Here is a 17,288-nt window from a genome sequence, read left to right as displayed (position 1 = left end):
TCGTGGCATTTTGTAACAAGCAAAGTAAACCCACGAGATGAGCAATCAAGACATTAGGTGTATGGGAGCATATTATAAATGACCAACTTAAATGGCAACACTTTGTGTCAAGAGTAAGGATTCAGGACTAGCTTGATAAGGTTGATAATATTCAAGAAATGTGTAAATGGACACCATGGGAGGCAGAGGAAGGAGCCGCACTCAACAGAAACACTTTAAGTAAAGGGGAAAGAGGAAGGAACCCTAATTTCATAACAACCCCAATTTAATTTAAGTAGGAACCCTAATCTCATAAAACCCCCAATTCAATTAAAATAGGAACCCTAATTTAAGAAAAACCCCAATTTAATTGAAGCATGAACCCTTTCTCTCTCCTCAAAACCCCTCTTTCAATTGACATTGTTGCAACCGCAATCTTCTTCTTCGGGTTGGGTTAACAGGCCGTTGATTGCAAGAGCTGAGCCAGCTACATCGCCTATGGTTGAGACGTCGGAGAAGGGAGAAAATGTAAGTTTCAGCGTGGAGAGAGAAAAAAAGCTCGAGGAAGCTGTTGTGGAAAACCCGAATGATGTCAAAGCATTGAAATCGTTAATGGAAGCAAGAATCAAGAACAAAAAGCTGGGAGGGCTATATTAAAGAGAAAAATCGGGGGGGAAATCAGTCAAAATAGCAATTAGTAGCCGTTAGGTGAGACTCAGACGGAAAACCCACCGAATATTTGAAATGGGTGATAATCTGAGCGATTATTTAATTTAAGGGGTGGTAAAATAAAAATAATAATTAAACGGGTGGTCATTTTGAAAAAGGAGACATTTTTGGGTGGTAATTTACAAATTATCCATTTTTTTTTCTTTTTTCAGTTAAATAGTGTTATACTTGGACACTGACAGAAGTGAGTCCCATTCAAAACATCCATTTCTCTTCGGCAAAAGTATGACCTATAAGAAGATAAAAAACATTCATGATGCAGTAAATTAGCTAATACTACGTACAAAATAGCACTAAGTACTTGATTTTATATATTTTCATTCATTCCATTTATAAAAGAATATATATCTAGAACAGAAATGGCAGCACATACTAATATCCCACAGCAAAAAGAGGCTGTACAATTTACAAGTTCACCGGCGATGTAAAAATTACCCCCTCCCCCCCTTCTTTTAGTCAGCAAGACATTGCCGGAAGAAAAAATGCGACTAAGAAGCTGCACTAACTGCCTCGGGAAGAAAATCATTTGCTTCATCAACACCCATTTCAGTTCTGAAGAGAAGTCTGAGGTGAGGAAGAACAGGCAAGTCTGCCATGTTGATGCTCATCATGTCAAAGCCTATACACGTATTATGCATGTGGACATCTTCGAACACAGGAATCTTTGGTTACCGTTGGTTGAAGTGTGTAAGAATTATGCGATATACACCAGCTGCTTCACCCACTTCAATGGCTTCTTTTGTAGGGCTATGGTTTCTAGCCACATCCTCATCCATCAAGGCATCCTCAAAGGTTGCCTGCATATATCATACTTTGTCAGTTTGTCAATTTCTTAAATCTTTGTACTCCTATCAGAATGAAAAATGGTCCGTTTTTCCTTGAGGTAAAAAATCCTTAAATAATCTGAAAATGAGTGGGAATGATAAGTAGCATCAATTAACTTAAGTTTAATTAGCTGAAATAATTTAATCCAATTTTACTGAAATCCAAATCTGTCTACCATGTACGAATGTACGATAACATCAAATAACTTTTCATCTGAGCTAGAAGCTTTCCAATTTACCATCTTTCAGCTACTTTTTTCAAACATATCCTCCAAATAAAGTTCAGAATATCACACTGGTTAACACCGAGTGCAATAAGATCTGTCCTTTCCAATGGGGCTATAAGATTTATGATGCTAGGCTTTAGACTATACTGGACTAAATCCCAACAACTGATTGAATAAGTAAACACATTCCAAAGCAAAATGACAGAATGAACAGCAATTTTGTTATAGATCTACCTCATGTATTAGGACGGTAACGCCATGAGATGCTTCTATCAGCTCCTGACAGGGCCTTGTGTCCCCAAAGTACACCACTTTCCATCCTGGTATCATTTCACTAACATTGTTGATTCCGTCACCAGCCTTCAGGACAATGCCAAAAGCTTGTGGGCAGTGCACAACAGGGAAACTTATCAAGGTCTCTAGCCCCGCATATTACAGCACTTTACCCAAGTGCGAAAGTCTTTCCATGGAAGCAGCATTTCCAACTGGGCTACTAGGTCTCTTCCAATAGCTCTGCATTGGGCTTCCTTTAATAAAGAGTGTAGAATCAACATTAATTCTAGAATTAGTAGGAGATGATGACCCTTGATCTGAGTTAAGAGAACTGGCAAAAGCATCCCAAGAGGCTTGAGTTGTATGCCTGCAATCAAGAAATTGCATATCTAGTTCTTCAAGTTTTTGATACGCATTTAGAAATCTCATCAGCTGTCCTAGGCCCACAACTAACAAAGTTCATGAGGAACTCCTTTCAATAAATCACGACGTAGAGCAAGAATTCTTGCTAGTCCTGTATGATGGTCAGCATGAATATGAGAAATCCAAAAACACCTCAAATTTCTCACAGCATTATCTACACCTTCTACACCAAATCTGCTCAAGAGGGAGTGAAAAGAATGCCAGACAAGTAAATCAATGTCAGATTAGGAAAAAAAAAAAAAGTATTCTCTAAATACCAGGACAAAAGAAGATAAGTAATTACACCTTCTCTTCAACTGACCCAATGTGCCTTCACCACAATCAAAAAGCAAACTCCCTTTTGAGAAAAGATTGATGAAGATAGAGCTCACGTTACGGTATTTGGAAGGCTGGGATGATCCAGTGCCCAGAAGGACAATCTCCATATCCTCTCGGGTTATATCTTGCAAACAACTGGGCAGACCAAGCTCATCAAACCATGGCTCTTCCACAATAGAATTATTATTTTCTAATGACATTTCTCTGTTAACTTCCACAGGACTATTCCACAATTGCCTAACTTGCTGCACTGTATTGTCAATCTCAGGAATTTCGACGCGTAAGTCATCAAAAACTTGAGCAGGTCCAGTATACGCAGGGACTGATGATCTGTCCAAACCGAGGTTTGCATATGGATGCAAATTGAACTGTATCACAAAATAACAATAAAACTCATTATAATTACAGAATTATATAATAAGGGCAGCATTACGCATATAATATTGACGCTAATTATCCCACATTTCAGTGATCTCATAGTGGTCTGAACTTATATATTAGTCCGAACTTATAATTCACTCAATATAATCCCACTTTTTGTATCCATATACTTAATATGGACCCTTATGGAAAATGAACGAATACAGCAAGTTATAATCCTACGTGGCCAGTTGACAAAGCAAGAAAATCCAACGTGACCTATGTGGAACTCCAACCCCTTCTCTCTCTTTCTCTCTCTCATCAGTAAAAGAAAAACACATAACCCCTTTAATTACTCTCTTCTGTAATAAAAATTTGAAACTTCTCTCCATTCCCCACATGTTATTCCACAATGATCGAAAGTCATAGGCCAGGGTGTGGCTTCTGTTAGCAGTTTTTTTTTTTTGCTGTGTGTGTGTGTGAGGGGAGGGGGGGAAGAGATGTGAGAGAGAGGGACACCAGTGGAGTCGCAAGAAAGGGGCAGTGTGCAGGTGGACGGGTCAGTTGTCAGGAGGTCTGGGTGTTGGTGCAAATGTGGGTAGAAGCAAAAGAGCTGCTCTAGCTGTTGCATGAGAAAACAGAGGCATAGACAGGCTCCTACATTGGTTTTGTTATTAAGATTGTTGCCTAATCAACAAAGGCAAGAAAATAGCCAGCCACATTCACAGTGACATGCAACAAAATTGGTTTAGTATCCTTTCATTATTCAATCTTTGAACTTTGAAGTTGGACCTTGGACCCAATTTTCCATGGATGTGAATTTATGGTAGCTATGGGTTTACACAAAATCAAAGCTGATGTAGGGCTCTGTCTCTTTTTTGGTTACAAGAGAGAGAAATAGGAGGAGAGAAAAAGAGGATGAAAGGGAAGAAGAAAATAGGAAGAGAAGGGTATTTATAGGCTTAGCCTGCCACATGGATTTTTAATTTTAATTTTAAAACTGCCACTTGGGAATTTAACCTTTTATAACTGATTAACTGGTCTTTTTTCATGACGGTCTATGTTTAAGAAGATGGATACAAATGTGACATTAAATTGAGTTAATTGAAAGTTTGGACCAATATGAGAAGATTGCTAAACTAAAAGGTAGGACTATTAGCATCAGTTTTTCCTCTAATAAATAGGTGTAAGCCACAGCTCCTCAGCATATGAGTTGCCTGTCTTTGTGGCTGAATATTAAGTGATAATACTAGTGATGATCATATGAAAAGGAACAAGGGAAAACAGACAATCAAGGTGCACCCCACCGCTTGAATGCCCATTGACCTTGTCAATATCCTAACCAGTAGCCATACCTTAAGAAGATTCTCAGCAGCAATGGTGGTTTGAGGGTCCTGTAAGAAAGAGAAGCCAGTTTCTCTTGCATTAAATGTCCATCATGTTGAGATAAAGTCTTAGGGATACATAATGGAAAAGGTAAAACAAACCTTTGTTGAAAAAGTAGAGTTTAATGAAATATTGTCTGTGTCAAGAGACCAAAACCCAGGAGCAGGGAAGAACCGAGGACACAAGTAATTAAGTCTTGCTGCAATCTTAGCACTTGATTTTAGAACTGGTATTTCAGCATTTTTCCTGCAAAGACGAGCATAAATTTCATAACTACAAGCTTCCTGAGACCATCACAGTTAGCAAACCCTGAAGGAAAAAGGCCATAGAAAATGTAGAGGGACAGAAGCACAAGATTTAAGAAGAATTCTTAAAAAGAAAAGATAAAATGAACACACCGTTCATGTCCAGCCATGATGTGCAGGGCATCGCCAAATCTCTTCATCCAATTTTGATAAGCAAGACTACTAGCAACAGATGATGGACTTAAATGAATTACACAAGCCACTGCCCTAGTATTTTCAGACAAATTACCAGAGAAATCTGTGTAGAACTTATTGAGAAAATCCACTGACAATAAATTCTGTAAATGAGAAGCTGTTGGACAATCAACAAGAAGTACAATAGGTCCAGGAATAGGAGGATCCATCACGTCAGTAGGATGAACCTGTGAAGAATGAATATGTAAGGGACTTTACACAAAAAAAAAAAATCAGGCAGGTAAATATTGAATTTATCAGCTTTACCATAATATCACGATGATCAGATTTCACTGATTTTCCTTGCTGCAGTTCCCGATACTTTGGTCCAGCTCTCAGTCCAAGTGCCTTAGCCCTTTCAGGATCAAACTTTCCCTGAATTTCGGGTAGCTCACAAATATAGACTACGAAAAGATCTCTAGGTTTTATACTTGTTTCTGATTCATTGTTTATACTTTCCTTATCCTCGTTTGGTCGCAAGAGAATAGCTGATAATTTAATAACCTCATCACAGATAAGAAATGGGTCCTGAAATTTTGACAAATCAGACACTGCTATCTCATCAGGGCCATGCAAGGGACCAAAGCTATGAGTGTGGAACATGGCAGCATTTGGAATGAAAGCCTTCATCGCCGCAACCAATTGCTTGAGATTTGAAGGGCCCCACATGTTGACCTTCATGTCAATAACAAAAGTAACATTCTATAAGACTCACAGGCTTCATTTCAATGGAACAAATCTACCAACAGAAGATGATACATACACATATTCCTTCTTCCCGTATTCCATCCAAAGTCAACAAAAGACCTGCATAAACAACATTCGTCTTATGAGCCTCTTAATCATCTTCTACGTCACAAACATTATCTTAGATTCAATTACTTCATCTAAGAAAAAGCATATAGCTTGTGCTTCATGCATTGAGTACTAATAGGAGCAAAAATGGACACTTGGAAGTCCTCCAGCAGTTTCTGAGCAGACTCGAGACAGAAATCTGTGATCTATCTGAGAAAAAATGCACCGTTAGAGCAACAATTTTCACAATATCTAGCATAGTGACATATTAAATTCCCACTACAACGTGTTATGTCATAACCTATTTGCAAAGTCAGTTTAAAAACTCTGACCATGAGCTTCTGTGTGAGTGAGTCAATGATAGAAGAGGATTGACCTTTGACAGCTTAATCCTGTGCTCTGTGCAATAACGCTGCAAACCCTGAGCAAAGCAATGAATTACTAAAATTAATATCTCAATCCTGCTTTAGAAATTGATAGCATGCATATAAGATAAAGGCAGAAAATATAGTAGCCAAAAGCGTAAGGGGGAAAGACAAGAATTCACTTAAGATTTAAAGAATGGAATACATTATGTTCCCATGCATACAACAGCTAAATCAGTGTTTCCCTCACCTGGGAAAACAAATTATAACAAAATGCAAAACAAAGGGCTAGTTGGTTAAGGTCTTAAGTCTTAACAGTGGACTCTAGAGAAGGCAAGACACTATAGAGGCACTTTCCATTTTAACACTAAAATAACCTTCTCAATATTCTCTACCAAAGCCAAGAAAATTAGTTCGGCAGGAGTACATAAATACAGGACTAGCAATAAAGGCATGCCAAAACTTCATATACTTATCTGCAGTTCAATAGGTAACTTGAGTTCATCAACACAAAACCCAGAGAAAAATTATGAGCCTATATTGAGAACATCCAATAACTGGGGGCTCGGTCAGTGAATTCTTCAAGGGGAAAAAATAGAGACACATGCTCTTCAAGGAGAATACGACTCAACTGGCTAAATTGTCCTGCACATTATTATTGTTGTGCTATAAACAGTCAAACTTGTTTACTACAATTCTTTAGAAATATAACCTTAAATCAGTCTTAATCAGTACCAAACCAGAATGCAGCTGAAACATAATTAGAAAAGAACAGATTTTTGGAGCCAACCTTTAATTTCCTTCTCTCTAACATTATTTTAGAACCAACCCAAGTCCTGTCCTAAAGAATAAGCTTCAGATGGAAAAGAAAATATATACCCAAGTGTCTCATATCAAATCGTCGAGCTGCCTCTGCCATCTCATAATATGGGAAACAGACTATGCATTTGGAAAATTTTCCTTTTGACAGAGCCTTGACTTCAAATTTAGGTATACACCCTTCTGCACCCAAGGCCGAATGCTCAAAGTTTCCTCTTTCAACTTCTTTTCTTTTTCTGGTCAAACGAATACACTCCTAGCCACTTTATAATTTTTTATGGGGTGAATCCCCTGAGATATACTTAGGAGTGTGGTTTGTTAGGAAGACATATGGTTTCTCCATTCTACAGAGTACAGTTACTTCCTAAACAGAAGATTAAAGAAGCTGTACTCGAGGAATTTAAGTGCTAGAATCAGATATTGGATAGATATTTGGAACAGAAAAGTTTATGGGTTCCATTTTATGATCAACTGACAAATAATACAAGAATTACTTTATGCACACCAACCAAAAATTCAATTTTCATCCATTTCTTTCACAGATAAGATTTCCTACAGCAAAGGTTTTCGGGAATCCTGCATATGTATTGAATGGCATCTACATTTTAATTATAAACACAAATCTTTTGACTTAAGAAAGCCATTTAGCACCATAGTGTGTAATTATGGGAGTTTCTGTAAATGATCCAAATCCATTTGCATATTTGGTCACAACAAATTGTTCACCTTGAGAGCACTATCTTGAATGAAAAGATGCAACAAGAAAATACATATCTTATTGAAATACAAAGGGAACCCTGGCATCTTCACAACCAACGATCTACATACTACATTGAAATTAAAATAATTGTATGTATTTTCATAAAAACACTTCTGACCAAGATGTGAAAGTAAGCACTGAATTATTAATCTTGAATTATACCACAAGATGGGTGACTAATATAGACCAAGAAGGCAAGAACCATGCACCCAAAGGATATGGTAAACTAAAACATGTTTTGTTTTGGTATGTATCTTCAAACTATTTGTTATCAGTTAACACTATCATTGCAACAGAATGCAAATAATTGTTACATGACGAAATAGGTGAAGCATGGCTGATTAGTTGCATAAGACAATAAAAGGTATTGAAATCCATGGATTTGCAGTGAGTGCAGTTCAATAGAATCCTTTCCAACTGATAAACATGAGAGAGCAAGTCTAGAATAATCCTATTGTTACCTCTCCGGCATTAAAGATAAACCTTTGCTTGTCAAAGAAAAGCAAGACTGAAGGAGATTTATCTTGAGTATCCATTCCAGTGCCCAGAATCTGTAATTCACAAACATGGCATTACACAATTTGCAGTATCAAACCAACCTTAAATTAAATAATATTTCATTTTGCAATGTAATATCTTTCAGCATCACCTAAAATCAATTTGATAAACCTTTGACAATCCAATTAATTCATTCAAAACCAACCAATCTTTCCAACATAATTTTATCAATCATACCGAATTTATCAACCCAAAACCATAATATCCTGAACATTGTCATAACATCACATCCCATAAACCCTATATCAAGTTTCAATAACTACAATAAACAACCCTAATCAAAAACACAAAAAACCCTCAAATACCCAAATGATGAACAATTGAAAATTTCAATTTCCATTATTGAAAATGCCCAAAATCAACAACAATTAATAATTTAAAAAAATTCCAAAATAATTCATACCTGAACATAGCAGATAGTATTAACAGGATTAAGTTTTCTAACTTTGAGTTGAAGATTCTTAGGCTTATCATCTTTATCTTTGCACATTGCCCTCCTCTTATTAAACCCAGAAGACTCAGTTTCCGCCATTATTGCACCTTCTTCTCCCTTCTTTTTCTCAGCCAAAGAACTCTTATATCTGCTCTTGTACTTAAGGGGTTTTGCAGGAGAAGATTGCAAATTTGTTTGCTTCTTGGGTAATGAGAAAAAGGTAGTGAGGAGAGAGAAACGCCTGATTGGAAGATGAAGATTTCTGGGTTTGAAGAAAAGAGGTGAGAAAATTGGAGGAGAATGGTTAATTAGGAGGCGGAGAGTTGTGATTTGGGACATTGTATTTGTATTTTATTGGGTAGTTTCTTCTACCCAAAAACAAGGGTTTAAGGATTACAAGAAATGTTCTATTGCTTAAACCCCAATTTCATGGTCTTCTTGGTTGAGGGGACCCATACATGATACATCATTGCGGATTTCGAACCGTACTCTCACTTTGAGTGGATATGGGTATGATCTTAGATGGGCAGTGAGCGGGTATGGATATTACAAGGTACTTGTATTAAACTAAGGAATAGAATGAATGAATATAGTTGGTTATGACTTGTGGTAAAATAAGATGATATTTTATTAATTTAACAACCTAACACAAAGATGGGAATGAGTGTAGTCATATACAGCAAAATTAAACCTATAATGTTCTAATGAGTTCCGGAAGTCATTAACTTGACTCTTATTATTGAGTTTGAGCTTAGAATTACAAAAGTAAAGGTAAATAAACATATTATGTGTTATGTCCTTAATTATACAAGATATTACAAAAATGAGAACGACACAGTCACATAGGAAAAAATATGATGTGTATCAACGAAATGAACTTTACTACACCATTACTTGACCTATATATAAGTAAAAGTTTATGTCTTACAAACATGGAGCTTAAAGGTAAATAACTTTTACTCTTTCAATGGTCTACTTTGACTTTTATGGTCTCAAATGCACATCTTTGACCACGAATATCTTCGATATAATTTGAGTAAAAAGTCTATACAAAAATGATATTTGATAATTTATTATAAGATGAATCCAACAATTAACATCCCACATAAATCCAACAATTAACATCCCACATGGTGATATGCTTTTAATCTTTATAATACTAGTAGTATACTAGATTTAAACCCATGCGATGCACGACTTTTATTCATAGTTAAACTTAACATTTAATATTTAATCGAAATAACAAAATATTAATACATAATATTACTATTTTTTTTAATCTTATACAATTAAGGTTCACACATATACAAACAAATTTTAAATCTTCCACGCTTCCATCATCCTTTGTAAATCAATCGTTGATCGTGCTAGTTGATAAGTTGCGTAATTAAACCCGCCCCCTTGAATTGCAAAATTAACACTTATGAGTTATGACTAACTTTTTAATTATGATCACTGTTCATCGCATTCAAGAATTTCATGGTGTTCAAATTCTAAAATATGTTTCGTTGCCTGCAAAAGTTTTACGTTTGTTTATGTGGAACATTAGATGATTTATATAGGATTGAAAAATACTGGATTTAAAGGGGTGATAAAGTTTATTAGATATGATAAGTTTTTAACATAGAACTTAATCTTTTAGTCGAATAAATGATAAATGATGAACATTTTTTTGCTGGAAAAAGAGAAAAGATATATTTTTAGTTTCAATGATTTTTTCTTATTTTTTGTATCTAATTCAAAAATGATATTTTTATTAGTATTTTTTTGTAAAAAAAAATTATTATAATCACTTCTCATATTTCATTATTTTTTTTATTTAATCCATATTTTTTTAAAAAAAAATCAATTAAAAGTGAATTTCATTTTTTTAAGTTTAATAGTATTTTTATATAATACGAAATAAATTAAATTGTTTATTTTCTCTTAGATAAAATTTTCAATTTTAAAAGATAATATTTTATTTTTATAATATATTTAAACCTTTAATTTTAATCCTACGTGGTGCTTTAAAATAATAATCCTATGCGGCATAATCCTATACGTAATGCTCTACAAAGACTAATCCTACATGGGGCTCTAATAATTTATTTAAAAATAAAAATCCTACGTGGCTCTCTTAAATCTTGGGAAAAAAATTCCCCTATATATATATATATATATATATATATATATATATATATATATATATATATATATATATATATATATATATGTTAGATTTTTATAGCCAGGTTTTTGAATGACCTCTAAGGTCAAAATATAAAAATAGAAAAGAAACAGAGAAAGTAGTAAATGTTGGGTTTCGTAGCGTCCAACGCTACGCGGAAGGGAAACCCACCCAAAACCCGCTCACTAATTAAAGCAACTAAATATTTAATCACATAATTAACAACATAAAGAGAGAAGGAGAAAAGACATTCTTACCCTCGTCGCGTGCTTCGCTCGCAAATCGAGCTCTTATTTCGAAAGCTCGAGCGTCACAATTGTGACCGCCTCCAACGGGTCGTACCCACGAACCAAACCCGAACAAGTCCCGAAGGTTAGTCGGGGCCCGACCAATAAAAGCTAGAGTTTTACGAACTTAGAGGTTTTCTCACCTAATGGGAGATGCCTCATTTAGTTCCACTCAAGTGAATTCCCATATGCCCAACACTTGGGTATTTATAAGGGAATTCTACTTGATTTCCCATTCTCCCCCCAATGTAGGAGAATTTGCATTTCCATCATAAAAATGACAAGCAATTAATAATCAACAAGTGTCACATGGTGAGGAGAGGTTAGGTGAGGACCACCACCATGGAGGGGGACCATTGTCTTGCTCCCCAAGGCATGGCTCTAAGCCTTGGTCCCCACTCTCCTCAAATCGGCTTCAAGCAAGGAGGGTGAGCTGGCTGCCAGCCTTGCTGGCCAGCATGCACTGCCAGCACGCATAGCAAGCACGCATCAGCCCCCAGCCAGCACACGCGTGCTGCTAGCGAGCCACGTATGCCACTGTGCTGGGCGAGGCCCCCTCGCTGCTGCTGCTTCCTGCTTGGCGCTGCTCCTAGCTTGCTGTGCTTGGTGCTGCCATGCAAAGGCACGCACACAAGCACGCAGCTATGCGAAGGGCATGCACATATACGCACACACGCACGGCTAGCACAGCGTGCTGCTGCTGCTTGGTGCTGCCATGCAAAGGCACGCACGCATGCTGCTGCCATGCGAGGCACACACACACGCAAGCACGCATGGTGCTACGATGGTGCTGCCATGTGCGTCTAGTGCTAGCGACGGTGCGCCTAGAACTCATGGTGCGTCTAGGCTTACGCCTAGCCATGCACAGTGCATGCTAGCTCGAGCTAGCCTAGTGTCCACATGGCTAGGCCATTGTGATGCTACGGCTACGCTCGAACTTGTTGCTTGTTGATTTTTCCCGTCTCGTCAAATTCCAAATTCGACTCGACTTACAACGATCGGTCTCAACGCTCCGAGCTCGATATACGATGTCTTTGTTCGTAAAACTCCGACGACTCATCAAATCCTTCGGATTGATTCGTCGTCTCGGATCAGTTGTTCGATTGGGTTCGACCCGAAGGGTTCAGTTAAGATTAAGCAGTAATATTAATTGTACATTAATATTAATGATCGGAAGCGGCCTCCACCTAGGCATTCCGATCACTTGACCTTACTGAAGAATTAGATTTCCGATAATTCTAAACCCTCTATCGGAATAATACACTTGTTGGAAGGACACCATTCCTTTCAATCTCCCACTTATCCTTCCGGACAAGTGTGCACGCAGTGTATAGCCCATTTCCTATGTCGCTTAATGTCTCTTCATGAACTATAAGGTAAGATTCATCGTCATCCTTATTACGTTCAGAAGTGTTTCTCGATCTCCGAGTTCGACTGTCAATTAGCAGATGATTTCTAAAATTCATCTGAGCACGGCCATGCATTTTCACAGTCTCGCTCTTCGAGCGGCCTTGTAAACAACAAAGACACATTCCCTACGGTTAAAAGGGGGACATTCCCAGTCTTGTACCGTAAACTTCCCTTACTAAGAGGACCTAGTCGCTTGAGTGTTGTTGTTATAATCCCCAGTTACGGAAGATGTTTGACAACATCAAAACGACTAGAACTCAAACAAGAGAACTTCACGATACTCATGGTCGAGGAAAGAGGTTTCGATAGTTATAATTAGAAATGTACTTATGACAATTTTGAATCTCTTAAAGTACTCTCATAGGTCGATCCGGTGCAGTTCCAAACTAGCACCTGTGCAAATGATTTATGTCTACTATGTCCTTGCAGCACAAGAAACGGTGCAGTAAATCATACTACACACTAATCTCCAGTGGTCATTAATTGTCCATCAGTTAAATGACCTCGATTAGGGATAATTTTCGATTTTAATATTCAATGTTCACTTAACAGGTGTTTCTTTATCCAAGACATGGTCTTGATACCCTGTTTTGAATATTCTTAGAAAACGAATGGACTCATTATTTAATTCTAAACTACAATTAAATAGTTTGTGGAATTTTATTAGTAAAATTTTATTCCACTATGAAACTTCCAAACGTTTCATCTTATGATAAATGGTTTTCTTCAAATGTTTCAAGAGTAATACTCTTCATTGAACATTTATAGAAATCACACCCATATTTAACATGCTTGATTTCTTTCATGCAATTATGAATGTTGTTGTTCACCTTTTGCATAGGTTTAGTTACAATTTACTTCACAAATCTCAACATCTTCATTAATGAACACTTTCACAATAAGATGATAGAATCTGAGAGTGTTATGGATTATCTGTGATTTAGGATTTATTGTCCATGTGATGGCTCCCACTCATTTTCATGATTTGAGATCTTCAACATGACAATCTACAATCAACGTTCGACAACGAACTTTCCATTGAACACTTTCTTATTATTGCCTTCCAGGCAACAATATTCTCAACATATATTTTAGTAAACATTCTGATGTTGCTTCACTCGGATTTTATTCCGGACGACTCACAATGATTTGGGAGACGCTAATCACTTGTGATTATGGAAATTTACCTTAAATTTTTGCACATTATATTATACATGGATCCGCGTTCATGTTACCATTCTCAAGCCACGACGCATTCTAGCTCGTGCTTATAAACGGCTTCCTTATTAAGGATCTAATCCTTGCTAAGGATGTGCTTGCAACATCAATTCTTAAATTACAACTGTTTCTATGCGTCAAGAACTTGCCCCCTTTTACTTATCAAAGTACTTTGGTTTTTCTTGACCATAATCTTACGATTCATCACTTAGATTGATTGGTAGTTTATACTTCTCATGCTCTAAGCATGTAAGTTGAGTGACGATTCTATATCACAGCATACATGATTGTTTTAATCGCAGAATTATTCCCAATATGTTCCATTCATGTGACCTTTTAGCTCATCCAGTTTCACAGAGTCTTGATAAACTATTTGCTGTGTGATACGGTTGAAAGTCTCTACTAGAGCCTTTCTTGTTTGACTTAGCATTTTCCAAGCTTATACTTAGTGCAAGAATTTACTTAGTTTTATGCATATGGGTCAAAAGCCTTTTCAAGTCCTTCATGTTTAACACGGTAAATTCCTTTACTTGTTAAACATTTCATTAAGTCTATCCAATAGATCTTAATTCCCACTATGTACTAAGTGTCGCCTTTTGCTTGGTCCATTGTCGAAAATCCTTTCAAACCTAAGCGTTTAGTATTTGATAGTAATTTCACAATAGAGTTCACAAACTTCTTGTTGGACCATACCAGATTCACTCTTGCTCCCACTAAACTTCTTGTTTATAAGAATTTCTATGATTCTCCATTAGCCAAACCTTTTATTGACTTTATGAGAATGCATGTTCCGATTCCTACATGAAATGCTTCATTTAATCCCACAATGGATTTCTTGAGCTTGCTTTCAAATCTAGCATTTATTTAGAATTACAAAACCCTTAGACTATTTCCATAGTTTCTTCCAAAATCCAATTTTAGGAAGGCGGTTTTGTATTTTGACATATTTCATATGCGCAATTTTGCTAGAACAATCACGAAAAGAATTTAGCGTTCCGATTGGTGAATAGGTTTTTATCAAAATCAACGCCGTGAATTAATTGTATCCTTTTCAACCAATCTAGCTTTGTATGCTTATGCATTTCCATATTTGTCAGTTATCCTCTTGAAAACTTATTTGCGATTGATGGGTCTGTCACCCTTCACGCAAAAGAATCAACTTCCAAACATGATTTACAAACATGGAGTCTATTTCGGATTTTATGGCCTCTAACCATTATTCGGAATTTGGATTTGTCGTAGCTAATTTACAAGACACTATTCCCTCACCATCCAATGGTGAATAGTATGCTTGTAAGTCTTAGGTTTATTTCTAACTTAGTAGAAATTATAGGATTCAATCCAAGCCTTTGGTGAATTCTACACCTATACGGGTAATAGGTTGAGCATTTACATTGTCTGTTTGATTCTGACCAATCTTATCAACTGCTCCTAAAGCATTTTGATTTTCAGTTTTATCAGGTTGACACTGTTGCTCGTCCTCTCGAACTTTGTCAAGTTCGATTTTCCTCCCACTTGTCATTTTGGAAATGTGTTACTTTCCAGAAAGACACCATTTAGAGCAACAAATACTATGTTCTCAATTAGATTGTGGAGGTAATGCCCGTAGTCTCACTTGAATACTTACAAAGAGACATGTATATTGTCTTTGGGTAAAAGTTCGTTGTGAAACAAAGAGTAAGCTACTTCTCAAGCTATCTTAGCCCTTATTGAGCCACTTAGCTCCCACTGAGTCAATGAATTCCCACTGAGCTAAGAGCCTTAGACATATACTTGAAAAGACGCTAGAAACTATTTCTATCCAAAACTGAATATGGTGTCCTTTCTTAGCTTCGACACTTTTGTTTAGTGTAACATTTAGTCATTTGTGCAAATCTTTAAGAACTTTATAGGAAGGGATGTGATCCATCATCATTCGAGTCATTTCCAAATGGCATCGAGGTCTCCGTCAAGAAACACTATGTTCTTTGTGGAGCTCATTGTGAAATTTCAATTTCATAAGTTTGATGTGATCACACTTGGCTCAAGAAAACATCGCTCGATCTAATCTAGCTAGACGTTGTGATATCTTGCCAAGTCGATTCTATACTTCACTGAACATTTGAGCTACTCAAGGTCCAGTTTGCTCACATTTGATGAATATAGCCATATTCTTACAAATTCTTGTGAGACATTGAAGTAATGAATTCCTTTTTAGCTTTCGGAGTCAATTGTCTATACCAAGCACAATAGCTCCTTTGTTTGTCGATTTCAACAAGTAAGACTTGGTTGTCTTAGAACGATTCCGAATCGATCATCTATCAAGATTCTATCTAATAGAGCCTTGAGTACGTTCTTATTGTTAGTGACATTGCTAAAGGGTTTGGAACACATATCATGTCCATGACTTGAACTTTGTGAGTTTCATGGTTGGGAAATGTTTGTTTATAATCAATCATTCTTGACTCATGGCTTATGCGACCATGTCATTCAAGTAAACCTAGCAACTATTGCTTTTACTTTTGAATGTGAGTCTTTCCGTGTGTAAACAGATCGTTTACTGATTATGGAACACAATAACCATTATTTGTTCCAGCCTTAGTTTTAAAAGGACTTTAAACAAAACAAGTGACCTTACAACTGATGTAGCATTACTTGCTTCATTCTAAGCTTGTAAGTCAATAACTTAGCTTGTCTTCAATAGTTTGAGGTCACTTTCAAAGTGGAACACTCAAGTAGTATCCAATACTTGTGAAAATAACGAGTTGCTAAATTGACCATAATAACATGAACTCAAGCGTAGAAAAGGAATCTCATACTTTTCTTTGTTCCTTGTTTCCTATATTTCTTACAGTACATCATCTCATAACTTTAAGAATCGTTTCTTTAAGTTCCTCGACTTTTATACTTTGTTAGGCATAATTAAGCATCTAATGCGCCGCAAAACAAAATTCTATCTTTTCAACTAATTCGTACCTGAATTACTTCATCAATGAGTCCTACTCATAAGCGTATGAAGTGAAAAGATATGTTGGTTTGTCAACTATTGACAATTTTTTAGTCTTTCAACTCAATATTTCATGTTTGTCAAAACTACCTAGTATTTTGAAAACATGATATCCAACCGTCCTTTTGGACTTTAGTCGTTTATGAGAAGTTGTATCTTAGAAGTGCCCTTTTCTTTCTTCGAGAACCATTCTCGAAAGATTTCTTTTACCAATCAATGGAAACAATATGATTTGATTACGAATTCTACAAATATAAGTGCAAAGTATAACCATTTATCAAGTTAATATCATAATAAGTTTGAAATTTAAATCCATACATGCAAACTTTCAATCTTATTACGCGTCTTATCCACGCATTATAAATTGTCCCTTTTAGGCGAGAATAAAACGATTCTAAGAACCCAAAAATCAGAAAGTGATTAAGTATGCTTTGGCTTGTCTTAACACTTAATATTTTAGGGTAAGCAATCCAATTGCTAATAGCTCCA

The 17,288-nt window shown here is 36.4% G+C and overlaps 1 pseudogene; it reads right to left on the bottom strand.

The window, feature by feature from the left end:
• Positions 1-1,009: 1,009 nt before the first annotated feature.
• LOC110704779 lies at positions 1,010-9,129 on the bottom strand (annotated as a pseudogene).
• Between the last annotated feature and the right edge of the window lie 8,159 nt (positions 9,130-17,288).

The sequence above is a fragment of the Chenopodium quinoa genome, unplaced genomic scaffold (genome assembly GCF_001683475.1).
Source record: "Chenopodium quinoa cultivar QQ74 unplaced genomic scaffold, ASM168347v1, whole genome shotgun sequence".
Classification (NCBI taxonomy): domain Eukaryota; kingdom Viridiplantae; phylum Streptophyta; class Magnoliopsida; order Caryophyllales; family Amaranthaceae; genus Chenopodium; species Chenopodium quinoa.
This window is presented reverse-complemented; position numbering and strand designations above follow the sequence as displayed.